This window comes from Pogona vitticeps, chromosome 1, assembly GCF_051106095.1.
Source record: "Pogona vitticeps strain Pit_001003342236 chromosome 1, PviZW2.1, whole genome shotgun sequence".
In the NCBI taxonomy this organism is placed as follows: Eukaryota; Metazoa; Chordata; class Lepidosauria; order Squamata; family Agamidae; genus Pogona; species Pogona vitticeps.
The window spans coordinates 323501646-323516179 of NC_135783.1; the positions used below are offsets into that span (position 1 = coordinate 323501646).

The 14534-nt window shown below is 42.5% G+C and overlaps 1 protein-coding gene across 2 annotated transcripts in view; it reads left to right on the forward strand.

Moving 5' to 3' along the window:
* NRXN3 (neurexin 3) overlaps nt 1–14534 on the forward strand; it is a 1709419-nt gene that overhangs the window by 1137740 nt on the left and 557145 nt on the right. The gene's annotated exons all lie outside the window — the stretch shown is intronic.

A 14534-nucleotide genomic window follows, 5' to 3' on the forward strand; every position in this document is an offset into this window, starting at 1 on the left:
TGAAACCTTGAGTCATGTAATGCGGGGGGGGACCCCAAACAGTTGTCAATGAATATGAGTTAAATAATGGCCAATTGAGTATATCCTTGTTAGATAACAACAATTAAAGTACAGAACTACAGTACTAAAGATGTGGGAAACAATGTTTAATTAATAGGCAAGTTATAATGCCTTTTAATAAATGTAAAATAGCTGCTGGAAATCTGAGAAAGTGAGAAAGCCATACCAATAATTTTTGATTTCTGGGTGTTTGTGTGTGCAACTCTGATGTCTTAGCCAAAGTGACAACTGGCTCTAAATACAGTACACAATTTCCCACTCCTATAGTAAATGTTTGTGCTTGAGCAACTATATTTGCAAACAAAACTTGCATTTTCTTCCAGTCACAAGAAAAGAAGCTAATTTGCCAGCTAGAAGAAGTATGAAAAGTTCTTGCTATGACAAGATTACAATTTCAGCACTTATGGCATTTCTCCTTCTAATTATGAGTTACATGTAATATAGTTTGGTCTGTCATTTGTAGAGATGGGCACAAACTGCAGTTCAGTGGTTTGGCCCAGTTTGGCATGGTGCCTGCAAATGTTTTCTGTGGGCTATGTGTACTCTTCTCTCCCACCTCCTCTGTTCATCTGACCATTCCCTGGGTGAAGTACGCTTGCCTCCCCTGCCTGTGACAAACCCAGACCTACTGGGATATGTCACACAGTTACACTAAGCTGCCACCAACCATTCCCTTTAAGAAGTCACACAGACCAGGGATGGATTTTTAAACAATAAAAAGAATAAGGTTTATTTTAAATACACACAGGGAAAAATAAACAATCAGGTGAATAGATAAAGTAACGTGGCTTATTCTCACTCATACAAGCATACAGTTTGGTTCACCCAGAACCCTTAACTTGAAGCACAGACCCTGAACCTATCAGTTCTGGCTAACCAACAGACACCTGAACCTATCAGGTTGGTACTCTGACACACAGTAGTACCCTGTCTGACACACAGACTCCCACACCAACTCCTTCTTCCCAGCTGCTGCTTCGTCTGCTTGGCTTCTCCACACACGCATCACATATTTATACAGTACAGCCCCTCCTCCTGATGTCCCGCCTTCCACTCCCCATAGGATGGAACTTTCCCTCCAAACCCATGACAGACAGGTAACATCAGTGCTGTTATGTAACACCTCCCCTCTTTATAAGTTGTTTTGTAGGGGGAAAGCTAACGTGCTTTTCACCAAAAAACAACCTGTATAAAATACACAAAAACAGTTATACATACCATATTATACTTACTTATCCTTACACTCTAAGTTAAACCATAGCAAATAGGCATTTAAACATTTGCCATATACATTACATCAATTTTACCTTTATTCATACAAACCAAATTCAAAACCAGGTACATTTTACTTTTTATCAGCATTATATACACAAAGTCCATGTTCTTTCGCCGTCTTCATTCTTCAGGTCTTCTTGATAAGGCGTCAGCAACACAGTTCACTGACCCTCTGACCACCTTCACTTCAAAGTCATAGTCCTGTAGGTTTAAAGCCCACCTCATAAGTTTGCTATTGTGGGTTTTCATTGTCTTTAACCATTGCAATGGTGAATGGTCAGTACACAGAATAAAATGTCTTCCCCAGATGTAAGGCTTGGCCTTCTGGATCGCGTAGACTATGGCCAAACACTCCTTCTCCACGGTTGCCAAATGTCTCTCACCTTTTTGAAGTTTCCTACTCAGGTAGGACATTGGATGCTGGTCACCATTCTCATCCTCCTGGCACAGAACTGCTCCTACCCCGCTGTTAGACGCATCGGTGTAGATGATGAACTCCCGGTCGAAGTCTGGAGCACGCAGGACAGGATAGTTGATGAGGGCCTCCTTCAACCTCTGGAACGCCGCCTCACAGTCGCTGGTCCACGGGATGCGGTCATCAGCCGTCTTCCTCGTCAGATCGGTCAGCGGAGCCGCAATCTCGCTAAACCTCGGGATGAACTTTCTGTAGTAGCCCACCAACCCAAGAAATGATTTGACTTTTTTCTTGGTGTTGGGTCTAGGCCAATCACGCACAGCTTCTATTTTGGCCTCCAGGGGTTTTATCACTCCTCCCCCTACCATGTGACCCAAGTATTTTATTTCTGGGCTACCCAGCTGACACTTGCTGGCCTTTACTGTTAGCCCTGCTGCACTTAACCTCTGCAGCACTAACTCCAGGTGTACCAGGTGATCTTCCCAGGTATTACTGAAGATCCCTATGTCGTCAATGTAGGCCACTGTAAAGTCACTGAGCCCTGCCAAGGTCTGGTCCATCAGCCTTTGGAATGTGGCTGGTGCATTTCTGAGACCAAAGCTCAGGACTCGAAACTCATAGAGACCAAAAGGGCTGCAAAAGGCAGTCTTTTCTTGATCCCTGGGATCAATTCTTAATTGCCAATATCCCTTTACCAGGTCCAATGATGAGATGAACCGACAACCCCCTATGGTTTCAATCAGGTTGTCTAGCCTGGGCATTGGGTAGGCATCAGGAGTGGTTACACGGTTTAATTTCCTGTAATCGACACAAAACCTAATGCTCCCATCAGGCTTGTCCACAAGGACTATCGGAGAGGACCAAGGACTAGAAGAGGGGACGATTATGTTCTCCCTCAGCATTTCGTCCAGCTCCTTCCGCACCTTGTCCCTATAGGGTCCCGTTACTCGGTATGGGGATACTGCCTGCGGGGGTGCATCCCCTGTGTGGATCCGATGCATCACTCCCTTCACTATCCCCGGCTTGTTGGAAAACACCTGCTGATATTTACTAAGCAGCATTTTTAGTTCTTGCTGCTGGTCTTGGGTGAGTGCAGGACTGATCTTTACCTCCTCTGGGTTGTATTTTACTTCCCCTCTATCCTCCCAGAAGGGTAACTCAGCTTCCTCACTCTCAGCTGCTTTTATCGCGAACAAAACCCTCTGTTCCCCTCTGTAGTAGGGTTTTAGGGCATTCACATGAACCACCCTCCTTGCTTGGTTCTCCTCCTGCTCTATTAGGTAGTTCAGGTCTGACATCTTGGAAATGACCCTATATGGTCCTGCCCATTTGAGCTGCAGTTTGTTCTCTCTGCAGGGCCTAAGCCAAAGCACTTCCTCCCCTGGGTCAAAGTGCCTCTCTCTAGCTTTGTGGTCATACCATGTTTTCTGTCTGACCTTTTGAGCTTGCAGGTTTTCTGCTGCCAGCTCTAGATTTCTCCTTAGGTCATTCATCAAGGTGTCTATGTAAGTCACAACGTCTTGTGGGTCATCCTGGGTGATCTGTTCCCAATCTTGCTTGATCAAATCAAGGGGCCCTTTCACCCTTAAGTGTGCAGCAAACATGTCAGAGTGACCCCTTTGTAAGATCATGGGGCGATACTTTTCAGGTACCACTAACTGACTTCTGATCCCATCTCCCCCTTTTGAGATATTCCTCAGGGTTTCTCTATATAAAATCCCCTTTTTCTCCAGAAATCTCACTGGCGTTTCAGGTGTTAGCTGGGCGTCAGTCACCTGTTCAAAACACTTTTGGAGAGTGGCGTCTGCCTTTTGCTCCTGTCCAAATCTGCTGTCTGTGGTTAAGGTTTCCACCCCAGCTTCTGAACTCCCCTCTGCTTCCGTCTCTGGCTCATCATTACCCCCCTGAACTGTCCCTGTGGTGGCTTGTGAGCGTGTAATCACTAGCACCCGTTTCACATGTTCAGCCAGGTCATTTCCCACGAGCACGGCTGCTGGCAGAGTCGATAAAATCGCTAGTCGCCAATCTCCCCTCCAGCCTTGAAAGTTGACAGGTACCTCTGCTACTGGCAGAGAGATTACCTGCCCCTCAATCCCTGCCACCTTCATGCTCTCATTTGGGATTATAAACTCCCTAGGGATGATATCTGGATGGCACAGGGTTACCTGGGAACAAGTGTCCCGCAGCCCCCTATACTGACGGTCAAGTATTCCCACGTCCACCCCGGCTGTCTCAAACAACTGAGAATCTGTTTTCACCAGCAAGCAGCGCTTTACCTCTATAAGAGGACCATTTTCCTCAGCCTGATCAGCAGAGGTAGCTGTTCCAGACTGAGTAGCCATGGCAACCGGCTCCCTCAGTGAGACTGAGCCTTGCTCTTTCTGGACACAGAACACAGCTTTTGGCTTGGTTCCACTAGACTCCTGAGGCACCATTCCTTTTAGCTGCTTTAATTTCTCACACTCTGAGATTAGATGACCCTTTCCCTGACAGAAATAACATTTTCTGGTGTATTTTGATTCTCTCTCATCTTGTTTTGGTTTTCCCTCCAAAATCTGAGGTCTTAGTTTCATGTCTGAGGGCTTCCCTTCACCATGGGCCCCTCCCCCTTGCTGGCTTTTCCCTTTTATTCTCAAATCCAGCTCCTTTTGCTTGGCCTCAAACTCAGCCCTGATCTGTAAAATTTCTTCCTCAGCCCTAGCTTTTATCTCTTTTACTTTTTCTTCCGTCTTATCTCTGATTTCTTTTAATTTAATGTCTTTTTGCTGATTATATTTTTCAAGATCTTGCTCACTTTGTCTGGCCTGAGCCTCATACTTTTCTTTCTTTGACATTTCTTCCACTGATAAATTGTTAATAAACTTATTTAGGAACTTCAATTCTAATTGTACCATTCTAATTTGGAGTTTCAGTTCCATCTGTTTGATCCTCATGTCCATTCCCCTTGTCTTGGCATCTGCCTCTGCCTGACTGATTTCAGCTCTTTCTTTTCTTCTGATTTCCATTTCCCTCACCCTCAGTTCATTCTGTTGGGCTAGGATCAATTTTCTGAGTTCTGGGTTCTGCTCTCCTGTGCTGTCACCCTGCACTGAGCCAAATTCATCCTCAGAACCTTGGTCAATCTGGGGGTCTTTCACTTCACTCATTTCGGCCATCTGGCTTCGAGTCAAGGGCATAATCCCCCCTCAGAACAGGCTGCTTTAAAAGTCAAGCCTCAAAATAAAACGACCACTTTTTTCCTTTTTGCCTCAGAACCGCTCTCCCCAGAGATTGCTGCTGTTCTTCAGCACTAAACTTGCAACAGTATCGAGTCAGAGCCTACCCCCCTCTGCTGGGCCTCTCAGCTGGCAAGCTAGCTCACTGTTACTACGCAGTTTTGCCTCAGCTTTTTCCCGCCAAAACTAGGCTGCCTCAGAGCACCTTAATCTAAGTCTCCCCAGTTGGCACGTTCTTCTACTAGCGCACCTCCCCGTGAGCTACACCTAGAAGATTACCTACGCGCCTCAGACTGTCCCTGACTAGACCCCCCTTGCTCTGGGCACGCTTGCCAAGGCTTTGCTGGACCACTGGACAACTGGACCAGTCGTATCCCACACGCTGGACACCAATCAATGTGACAAACCCAGACCTACTGGGATATGTCACACAGTTACACTAAGCTGCCACCAACCATTCCCTTTAAGAAGTCACACAGACCAGGGATGGATTTTTAAACAATAAAAAGAATAAGGTTTATTTTAAATACACACAGGGAAAAATAAACAATCAGGTGAATAGATAAAGTAACGTGGCTTATTCTCACTCATACAAGCATACAGTTTGGTTCACCCAGAACCCTTAACTTGAAGCACAGACCCTGAACCTATCAGTTCTGGCTAACCAACAGACACCTGAACCTATCAGGTTGGTACTCTGACACACAGTAGTACCCTGTCTGACACACAGACTCCCACACCAACTCCTTCTTCCCAGCTGCTGCTTCGTCTGCTTGGCTTCTCCACACACGCATCACATATTTATACAGTACAGCCCCTCCTCCTGATGTCCCGCCTTCCACTCCCCATAGGATGGAACTTTCCCTCCAAACCCATGACAGACAGGTAACATCAGTGCTGTTATGTAACACTGCCTTCTCAGTGCAATTGCTCATTCATCAATTACAGCTCATGCTTTCCTCGTCTGCGTCCTCCAGTGGCTGCCCACTCAAAAGCAGAACTGCAGGCTTCCCTGCTCCACCTCCTCATCTGAGTGGGCAGCCATCAGGGTCTTAAGGGATTGAGTCCAGAATTGGTCAAGATTGTTGGAACTTAACACCGATAGGTGTGTGACATTTCTACCACATGGCCCCTGCTTGTTTAACCAAACAAGGAACTCACTTTATGTCCTTTACTACAATGCCCGCAGTTGATCTCTTTACCAACCATGTTTCCTGTGAAAGACTGAGGTCCATTCAGTACTTAACTTTGAAATAAAAACAGCTTTGTTGGTTACAAGTGGTTTCAGGAATAGTTCTTAAGCACATTTTTAAAGTTATACAAAGCGTTCAATATTTTCCTTTAACCTCTTCTGTATTTAACTACTACAGATAACACTCTGACTGTTCATTCCCTAAACTCTCTCTCTGCCTCAAAACCCAAACTATCTCCCTTTCTCTTCAACTCTCTACTTCTCTATCTATCTCCTCCTCACTCTGCTTCAGCCCCCCTTCTATATAGCTGGCTCTACCTCCCGACAGCTCTCTATTGGTTCATAAAATTGCACTACTGAATATGCATGACAGGGTGACTCCTACAACATGTAAAAAATTGCCAGAACTACTTTGGAGCTGGGGTGAGGCAACAGGCTGATAAAAGCTTCAGATGAAATTTATCCATATTGACTTTCCTAAATCCATATTTAAATTACTACCTTGAGACTCCTCCTTTCTCCATGAGTCTGTCTTCTCCTTGTTCTTTCATCTCAATTAGAGAAACAGGTTCCAGCAGACATGCATGAATAGAAGTCAGTAATAAGAATCTTTCTATCTAGGTGTAGGCTTCTTTGACCTCCTGCACTTTCCTTAAATGGGTTTCCTAAATAAGATGCTTTTCTCTTTCACCACATAACAGTCTCTGTCTAGAGTTACTGCATCTGCTAACAGCCACAAATTCAGCACTAGGCTGTTCTGCTGATAATAATCCAAAGAAGAAGAAAGGGGACAACAGATATCTTCTCTGATTGCTAAATATGAAACAATACAGGGTTACTTCATCTCTGCCTGTGTTGAAGGAAAAATGTATTGCACACAAAAAAGAGAGGGGTTAAAATTTTCAAAGAAAATAAATCCTGGGATCTTGCTGATCAACTGAAATAGTTGCTTTCACTTAGCTGATTTAAGACATGGTTCCATAAGTCATATGTAGGCATAACACTTCGGGAGAGAAATTCATAATTTAGTCAGAACAAAAGTGGTTCCTAATTATCCAGCTGTATAGGGCACAATAGCTGATCCCTGCCACTCCTTCAAACTGTACCATATGGAATCCCAACAACAAAGAGAAATATCTTTAAAAAAACATTATAGGGATTAGAACCAAGATAGGAAGATTTCCCATCTTTTTTTTTCCTTTTTTTTATGGCAGTTTTCAAAATGGAACTAGTTGTGGTGGTTGGGGTACATTAGGAGTTGTGGGAAACTTTTTTTCCATCTCTGAATCAGAATAATGTCTAATTAGAGTGGGAGAGTGTAGCATTACACAGCTCTTTTATAACAAGAAGAGAATTCATGATTCAACTATAAGAAATTTCTATATAAAATGCCTAGCTCCGGTAAGAAGAATTGATAGCAGAGTAAGAATAAGGTGAGGCTAAAAACTGACAAGGTGACTTCTTCACGACAGTTCATTTTCCAGTTACCATTTCCAGATTAAGTACGTAGATGAGCCAAGTGAAGCCCACATCACAAATAAGATAGCAGTTCCATGGTAACTAGGGTGATATTGGAGGAGTGCAGGAAAACATTTTCTGTTCTAAATTCTCGTTCTGATTTCGAGCCAGATGAAGTAAATTTGTCTGTCTAAAGAGATGATGAAGGATACAAATATATATTTAAGATCAATTCAGTGCACTTCACAAGAACCAGCAACATGAGTGAAAACTGAGGGGATAATTCCACTTCAGTTCCTAGCATTCTTGAATATTGCTGTGCTGACTGGGGCTGGCTGGGGTAGCGGCACAATGTATTGTTCACCTCTGAGCTAAAAACTCATATTAGGCCTATGCACACAGTCAACCTAGGTGAACTTTTGGGGGCATAAAACAGTTCCCTCCCTTGACAGACTCTGACCTCTGTCTCATAAACAACTCTTAGTATCCTGGGAGAGTCAAGTCTACCTGGCATACAACTTACTATCCTGGCTAGGACCTGCTAAATGACAGCTTGATAGTCCCATTCACGTGATACCAAGTTGGACATGATTGTCACTGCTATACTGTAGGTATAACTATAGAGGACATGTACTGTATTTGCATTCCCTATGTCTGAAGAAGTGGATTTGATCCATGAAAGCTCCCACTGAAATAAATATGTTAGTTTTTAAACTGCTGCAATTTTTGCCTTTATTTAGTTATAAACAGTATATATTATTTTCCCCACCCTTTTCTTTAACTGAACAGTCATTCCTTCATTCCAAATTTTTTTAGAAATTTAATATCAACAGGAGATGGAGATTTGGAATTCACACACTTCCAAAGTGCCATTTTCAGATATCTTTGGAGAAAACTCAAAGTGGTATAAAACTTAAAGTGTCATAACATTATGCAAATTTCTAGATTTTGTATTCGCGAAGGCTTTCACGGCTGGGATCTAATGGTTGTTGTGGGTTTTTCGGGCTTCTTGGCCGTGTTCTGAAGGTGGTTTTTCCTAACGTTTCGCCAGTCTCTGTGGCCGGCATCTTCAGAGGACAGCAAACTTGTTCCATGTTTGTAAATGCTTGTGCTTAAAGCAGTTGGCTTTGTACCTCAGCTGACTGGGCTGATTCAATCATTGTTGGTCATAACAACCACGCTCTGAGATACTGGTTGTTGTTTTTTTAAGGCACCTTTTTGCATTGTTTTATTATTTGCTAGCTTGCCTGTTTTATTTGTAGGACACCTTTCTCCCAATAAGGGAACCCAAGGGGGCTCACAATATTAAAAGGAACAGAAATAAAACCATAGTAAGTTGAACATTAAAAAAACAATTAAACTATGTGCTAATTAAAATACAATTGAATAATTAAAAGCAACAAAACATTAAAAACTATCTTAACTTTAAGAGGCATTCAGAACTCAATCATGATTATTGAAAGCCTGCCAGAAAAGATGGGTATTTAGCTGTCTGCGGAAGGATAAAAGGGAGGGGGCCGGCCTGATCTCATGAGGGAGAGCATTCCGTAACCTGGGAGTTTCCACAGGTAAGGCCCTCACTTCTGTCCCCATCAGCCATACCTGCACTGGCAGTGGAACTGAAAGGAGGGCCTCCTGTGATCAACTTAAACTCCAAGAAGGCTCACATGAGGAGACTAGTACATGTCTATAGATCGAGAACTTGGAAAAACTACTTTTCTAGAATACAACTCCCGTAATGGTCAGTATGGTCAGTCGGAGATTCTAGGAACCTGGTAGTCCAGTTCTGAGAATTGTTCTTCAAAAAAAGTTACTTTTCCAAGCTCTGCACAGATCCATGAAATCTGTGAAAGAAAACTGGAGATGGTATTTAAGTTGGCAATCTTGAACCATGGTTCTTTTCTCCCAAATTGTTCCATTCAGCCACTAAACAAACTCTGTCTTCTTCACTACCATTCACATTACTTCTCCTCCTCCTCCCTGCTGTGTCAAGGTCAAGAAACAAAGAGAGTACATCTTCCATAATGGACACTTCCCTCTGTGAGGCCCCCTAAGGTAAAGCCTTGTTCTGCAATTAGTGTCGCTTCAGAAAGTGAGCACAGAAAGTGAAGCAAAGAGAAACCATCCCAAATTACAGTCATTTTCTCTGCAGATTTCTTCTCCTATCCCCAGGAGCACCAGGAAGAGCTACTGGCTATGATAGTATGAGAAAGAGAGAGAGAGAGAGAGATGCAGGGAGAAAGCTGATTCCATCTGTGGTTTTGTGGGACAGGGTCATGTCAGGTTCTCAGCGCTAGACACCCAGCTTGTTGCAGCCTTGTGGGCTGCTTACAGTACAGTCCTCTATGGTGATGCTACATTCACTCCACATTTATCACAACACATTTGTCAGAAAGGCCCACTGAAATAGGTGGAATTGGGTGAACATTTGATTTCAGCTCAGTTGTAAAACAAGAATTTACACGATGAGAGGATGAATGAATAAAACTGCTCATCCTTCATAGTCTGCAAAGAAACTAGTTGAGAGGATAAGAGAGAGAGAGAGAGAGAGAGAAAGACAGAGAGCATCCTGAATTGACAAGTTTGTCTACCTGGGCCCAAGTTTTGAATGCTCAGTTCCTAGAAATTTGATTTTTAGACTCTGATAATGTAAAAAAATAATAATAGAGGGACGTGGTGGCACTGTGGGCTAACCCGCAGAAACCTGTGCTGCAGGATCAGAAGACCAGCAGTCGAAAGATCAAATCCACGTGAGGGAGTGAGCTCTCATCACTTTGTCCCAGCTCCTCACCATCCTAGCAGTTCGAAAGCATGTAAATGCGAGTAGATAAATAGGTACCATCTCGGTGGGAAGGTAAAACGGCGCTCCCTAGTTATGTTGGCCACGTGACAACGGAAACTGTCTTTGGACAAGCGCTGGCTCTACGGCTTGAAAACGGGATGAGCACCACCCCCTAGAGTCGGACACAACTGGACTAAAAAAAAATGTCAAGGGGAACCTTTACCTTTACCTTTAATGTAAAATATCCATGTTTTACCTACCTGACATGCAGGTATTGAAAATGAGAAGTCTATAAAAAATAGTGTAGAAGTAGATTTAGGGTTGTAAATTCTAATTCTACACTAATTTTTCTGATAGACACTTCATCTTCAATACCAGCATGTCAGGTAGATATAACATGGTCCCTGTCTTCACTGCTTATAGCTTTGCTTATTTATTTTGGCCAATGGGGGTGGCTGCGAATTTGTTTCAGTTTATTTTTTAGGTTGAAAAAACCCGAGTGCCATCCTGTGCAAGATAAGTGTGTATTGGATTGCAGCCTGATACAGTGCCAAGAACTCCCTGCACCGTAAGGAGGAGAGAAGTGAGGAAAATTTCTTCTGATTTGTTGGTCTTCCTTTTCTACAGGAAAAAAAAATGTTTCCTGGTTCATTACAAAAGCTGCAAGCAGGATACTGTACTTAAGGAGGGGTTGTTAAGACTGTGATTAGATTTTGCCTGAAGATCTGCACAATAGATATCACATTTAGTCAAAGCATTGTTTGGCTGGATGTCAGAAAGCCCCACCCATTTCAGCACCATAGTTTCTATAGCAACTAATGCAAATGAAAGAGACAAGAGAGAGAAAGAGAAAGACTGAAGAAGGAATCAAAGCTGGTGAGTAATGTGGTCCCCCGAAATGCGTGACGGTGCTATAGCACCCCCAGTCACGTCTCTTCCCAGTGTGGGGTATGCTTAGCAAAGTTACTGCAAATCACTCAAAGGTGCACTTCGCAAAGAGTGATTGTACAGATTAAAGACTGCCAAAATCTTCTCTCTTCTTTAATTCAGGAGGGTCCCCTGCAGCCCAGAAGAATATGTTGGCTTTGTACTTAAGACCAGAGTGTGATTTCAGCCACAGTAGTCTAAATCCAAAGCAATTTTTTTCCCCTTTAGTTAATGCCAATGCAAGGTTATTCCCTACAGGGCAATCACAAGGACTTTAAGTATTCTGCTTCAAATAATTGAAAGGAGAAAAAACAGAAGTATCGTAGTGACTTTTCGGGTGTCCTGCCTCCTCAAAATCATTACACTTCCCGTTGAAAATATGTGCTTGCTATGGTACAAAATAATATTCTCGTTGTGATGGACTTGAGATGTAGAAAAGCCTAAATCTTATTCTATTTCGACCAACCTCTTTGTGGGTATTTGAGCCAGAAGGGTCTATCAAGTGACCTTTTTTGTTGTGTGGTATCCACAAAGAGACAAGGCATGAAGAGCTGATGTGGTGATTCAGTGCATCTGACCCTTACAAGCCCCTTATTTAATCTGACAAGTAGCCTGATCAGGAGAATAGTGATAAACAATGTAAAGATGGAGCAGAGACAGTCTTACAGGAGATCCATGCTGTATGATGCAGTGCTAAACTTCCAAGTATATATAAAGATGTAGGACACTGGACTACCCATCAAATGAGGGGCTGCTGCACTGGGGGGGGGAGTATACTGGTGCATCCATAGGAAAATGCAGTAGGTTCTTCCAGTTGCTGCAGTTGCTGCTCAACTGCTGTAACTCTTTATAGTTTAGGAGCATGCCGAAGTGTCCTCTTATGACACAGAGCCCTGCTGATGAGCAGGGCAGAATGTCTTATTCCATTAGGAAAAGGCTTCCTGTTGGGTGGTGCCTAATCAACATAAGTGTTTCTTTCAGTGGTGGCAGCATTGGAGCCTGCCATGAGGAAATGCACACAGATGCAAGCCACTTTATGTTGAGTCTTGAGCTCAAGTTTCACTGTAAATAATGGTTTGCCAGCTGCAGGACCTTACACAAACACCAGTAGTATTCCAGCCATTGGTCCCTAAAATAACCCACATAAAATCTCCAAAAAACATTGTTCTTTCCCTTTCTCCCAAATACTACTAATACTAATAGTACTCCTGGACTGGCCACTACAGGTTCAATGCACAGAAAGTATCAGAAGAAGTCGTAATGTATTCAGCAGATATCCAGGAGTTTCTTGCAGCATAGTGGCAGTCAGGTTACAAGACTGGGGCTTAAATATTGGTAATCCTGCTTGAGACAACTGCCTAGCTACTTAGACTATAATAAGAAATATACATCAATGCTTGTTCTTCATTTCACTTTTCTTGCCTCTTCAATTTCACTTCTGACTGCAAATATCAGAATTGGAAAAGTTACTTTTTAAAATACTACTCCTATAAACTTTTAGCCCATACTGTACAGGGCATTTGGGAATGTGTCACTTGAAAATAGCTTTTTTCAGTCTCTAGTGAATACATCATCCAATGTGTCTCTGTGTGTATGTGTGTGTGTTGGTCCATCTAAAGGCATCCATGGAATGCCATTTGGAGTTAGATGTGTGACATGAGGGAGAGAGAGTTAATTCTTTCATTATACTCTGCATATCCAAGATCACATGAGCTATCCTAGTTTTTCCAGGTAAACGATGCAGGCAGTTTTATCATGGGAATGATGCAAAACTCAGCAAATCAGGGAGAAATAATCAGAATTCTTGTACTGCAGCAGATTTATATGTCTGTTTCAGTACTCAGAATGGTATGATGTCAAAAATGTCGTGACTACACAACCAGAAATTATTGGTCTGAAGGTAGATGTGAAGGTGAGGCCAGGATCCTCTGGATTGCCTCTTTTGTGAAATAAAATGCCACCACAACCGCCTTTGGGCATTCACATGCAAGTAAAAAAGAACCTTCTGTAGTTGGGTCTTAAAAGGTGGTGTAGAAATCATTTGAATAAAACAAACAAACAAATGGACAGAAAAGATTCACATACAAAAAGTGGGGGCATGAGTTTGGTGGGTGGAGGTGCATGAGTAGATTTTAAACCTTTTAGGTTTACACTTCTGATATAAAAGGTTTTATTAAGGAAACCAGAAATGGATTTTCATTTGAAAGATGAGAAATCCCAAACCAAAATGTTCCAAGAAGAAAATGTAGGACAATTCCAGCTTAATATTCTAGTTAATAGGTATAATTTGACTTAAGAAAATAACTTCAAAATGTAAGTATTCTTTCTAGCGCTTACCAAAAGACACAAAAAGGACACATCTTTCAAGAGGAAACTCTCTCTAGGTAACTAGTTTCCTGCCCCACAAAATCTAAATATTTAAGAGGAACCCAAAAGCAGTCTGAAAATTTAATTATCTAGTTCTGAATTTTTGAGTTACGCCTGGCTAAAAAGAAGTTGTGTTTAATGACTGGGCCATCAAGTAGAACAAGGCAAAATACATAGCACATGAAAATACTTGCCAAAACACCTAACTTTTGTGAAAACAAGGGTGCAGGCTCTTGCAAGATGTGAGGATTCTAATAACATGGGGGGGGGAATGCATGCATAAATACATATGCTCATGGGCAAGGACTGTTGCCAAATGTTTGGAAAGATAATACTGGGCTTCTCCATAGTAGTGTCCACAAGCAATTTTCAATATGAAATAAATAGGTGGCTTGGGCATTTCTAGGTTGGTGGGCTGTGCAAAGTTTGCATAGCTTCCCTTGGCTCATTGTGGCTAATTGATGAGGTGCCTGGTTATATCTCAGCTGCACAATCAGGTGTATGATCAGGCATGTGACTGAGATGTACCCTGGCACTTCATCAGCTAGTCACAATTAGCCAGACGAAGTTATACAAAACTTAGATGAAAACCAATAAGATTCAGGCCAATAATTTAAGGTTTTGTGTTTTCCTCAGCAGTGATGAATATGTGCTATTTTGTGATAACTGTTCCAAAGAGTGAATTTTCAGCTTACTTCACTGAGGGGCGAAAACACATGTTATTGAGTGTCAGGCTAGCAGATTATGGTACTACTTTTTCCATTACATAGATGTATATTATATGTTGTTGTTCTTTCAACCTACATAGCATCCCATAGTGCTAAAACACTCTCTGGGCAGTTT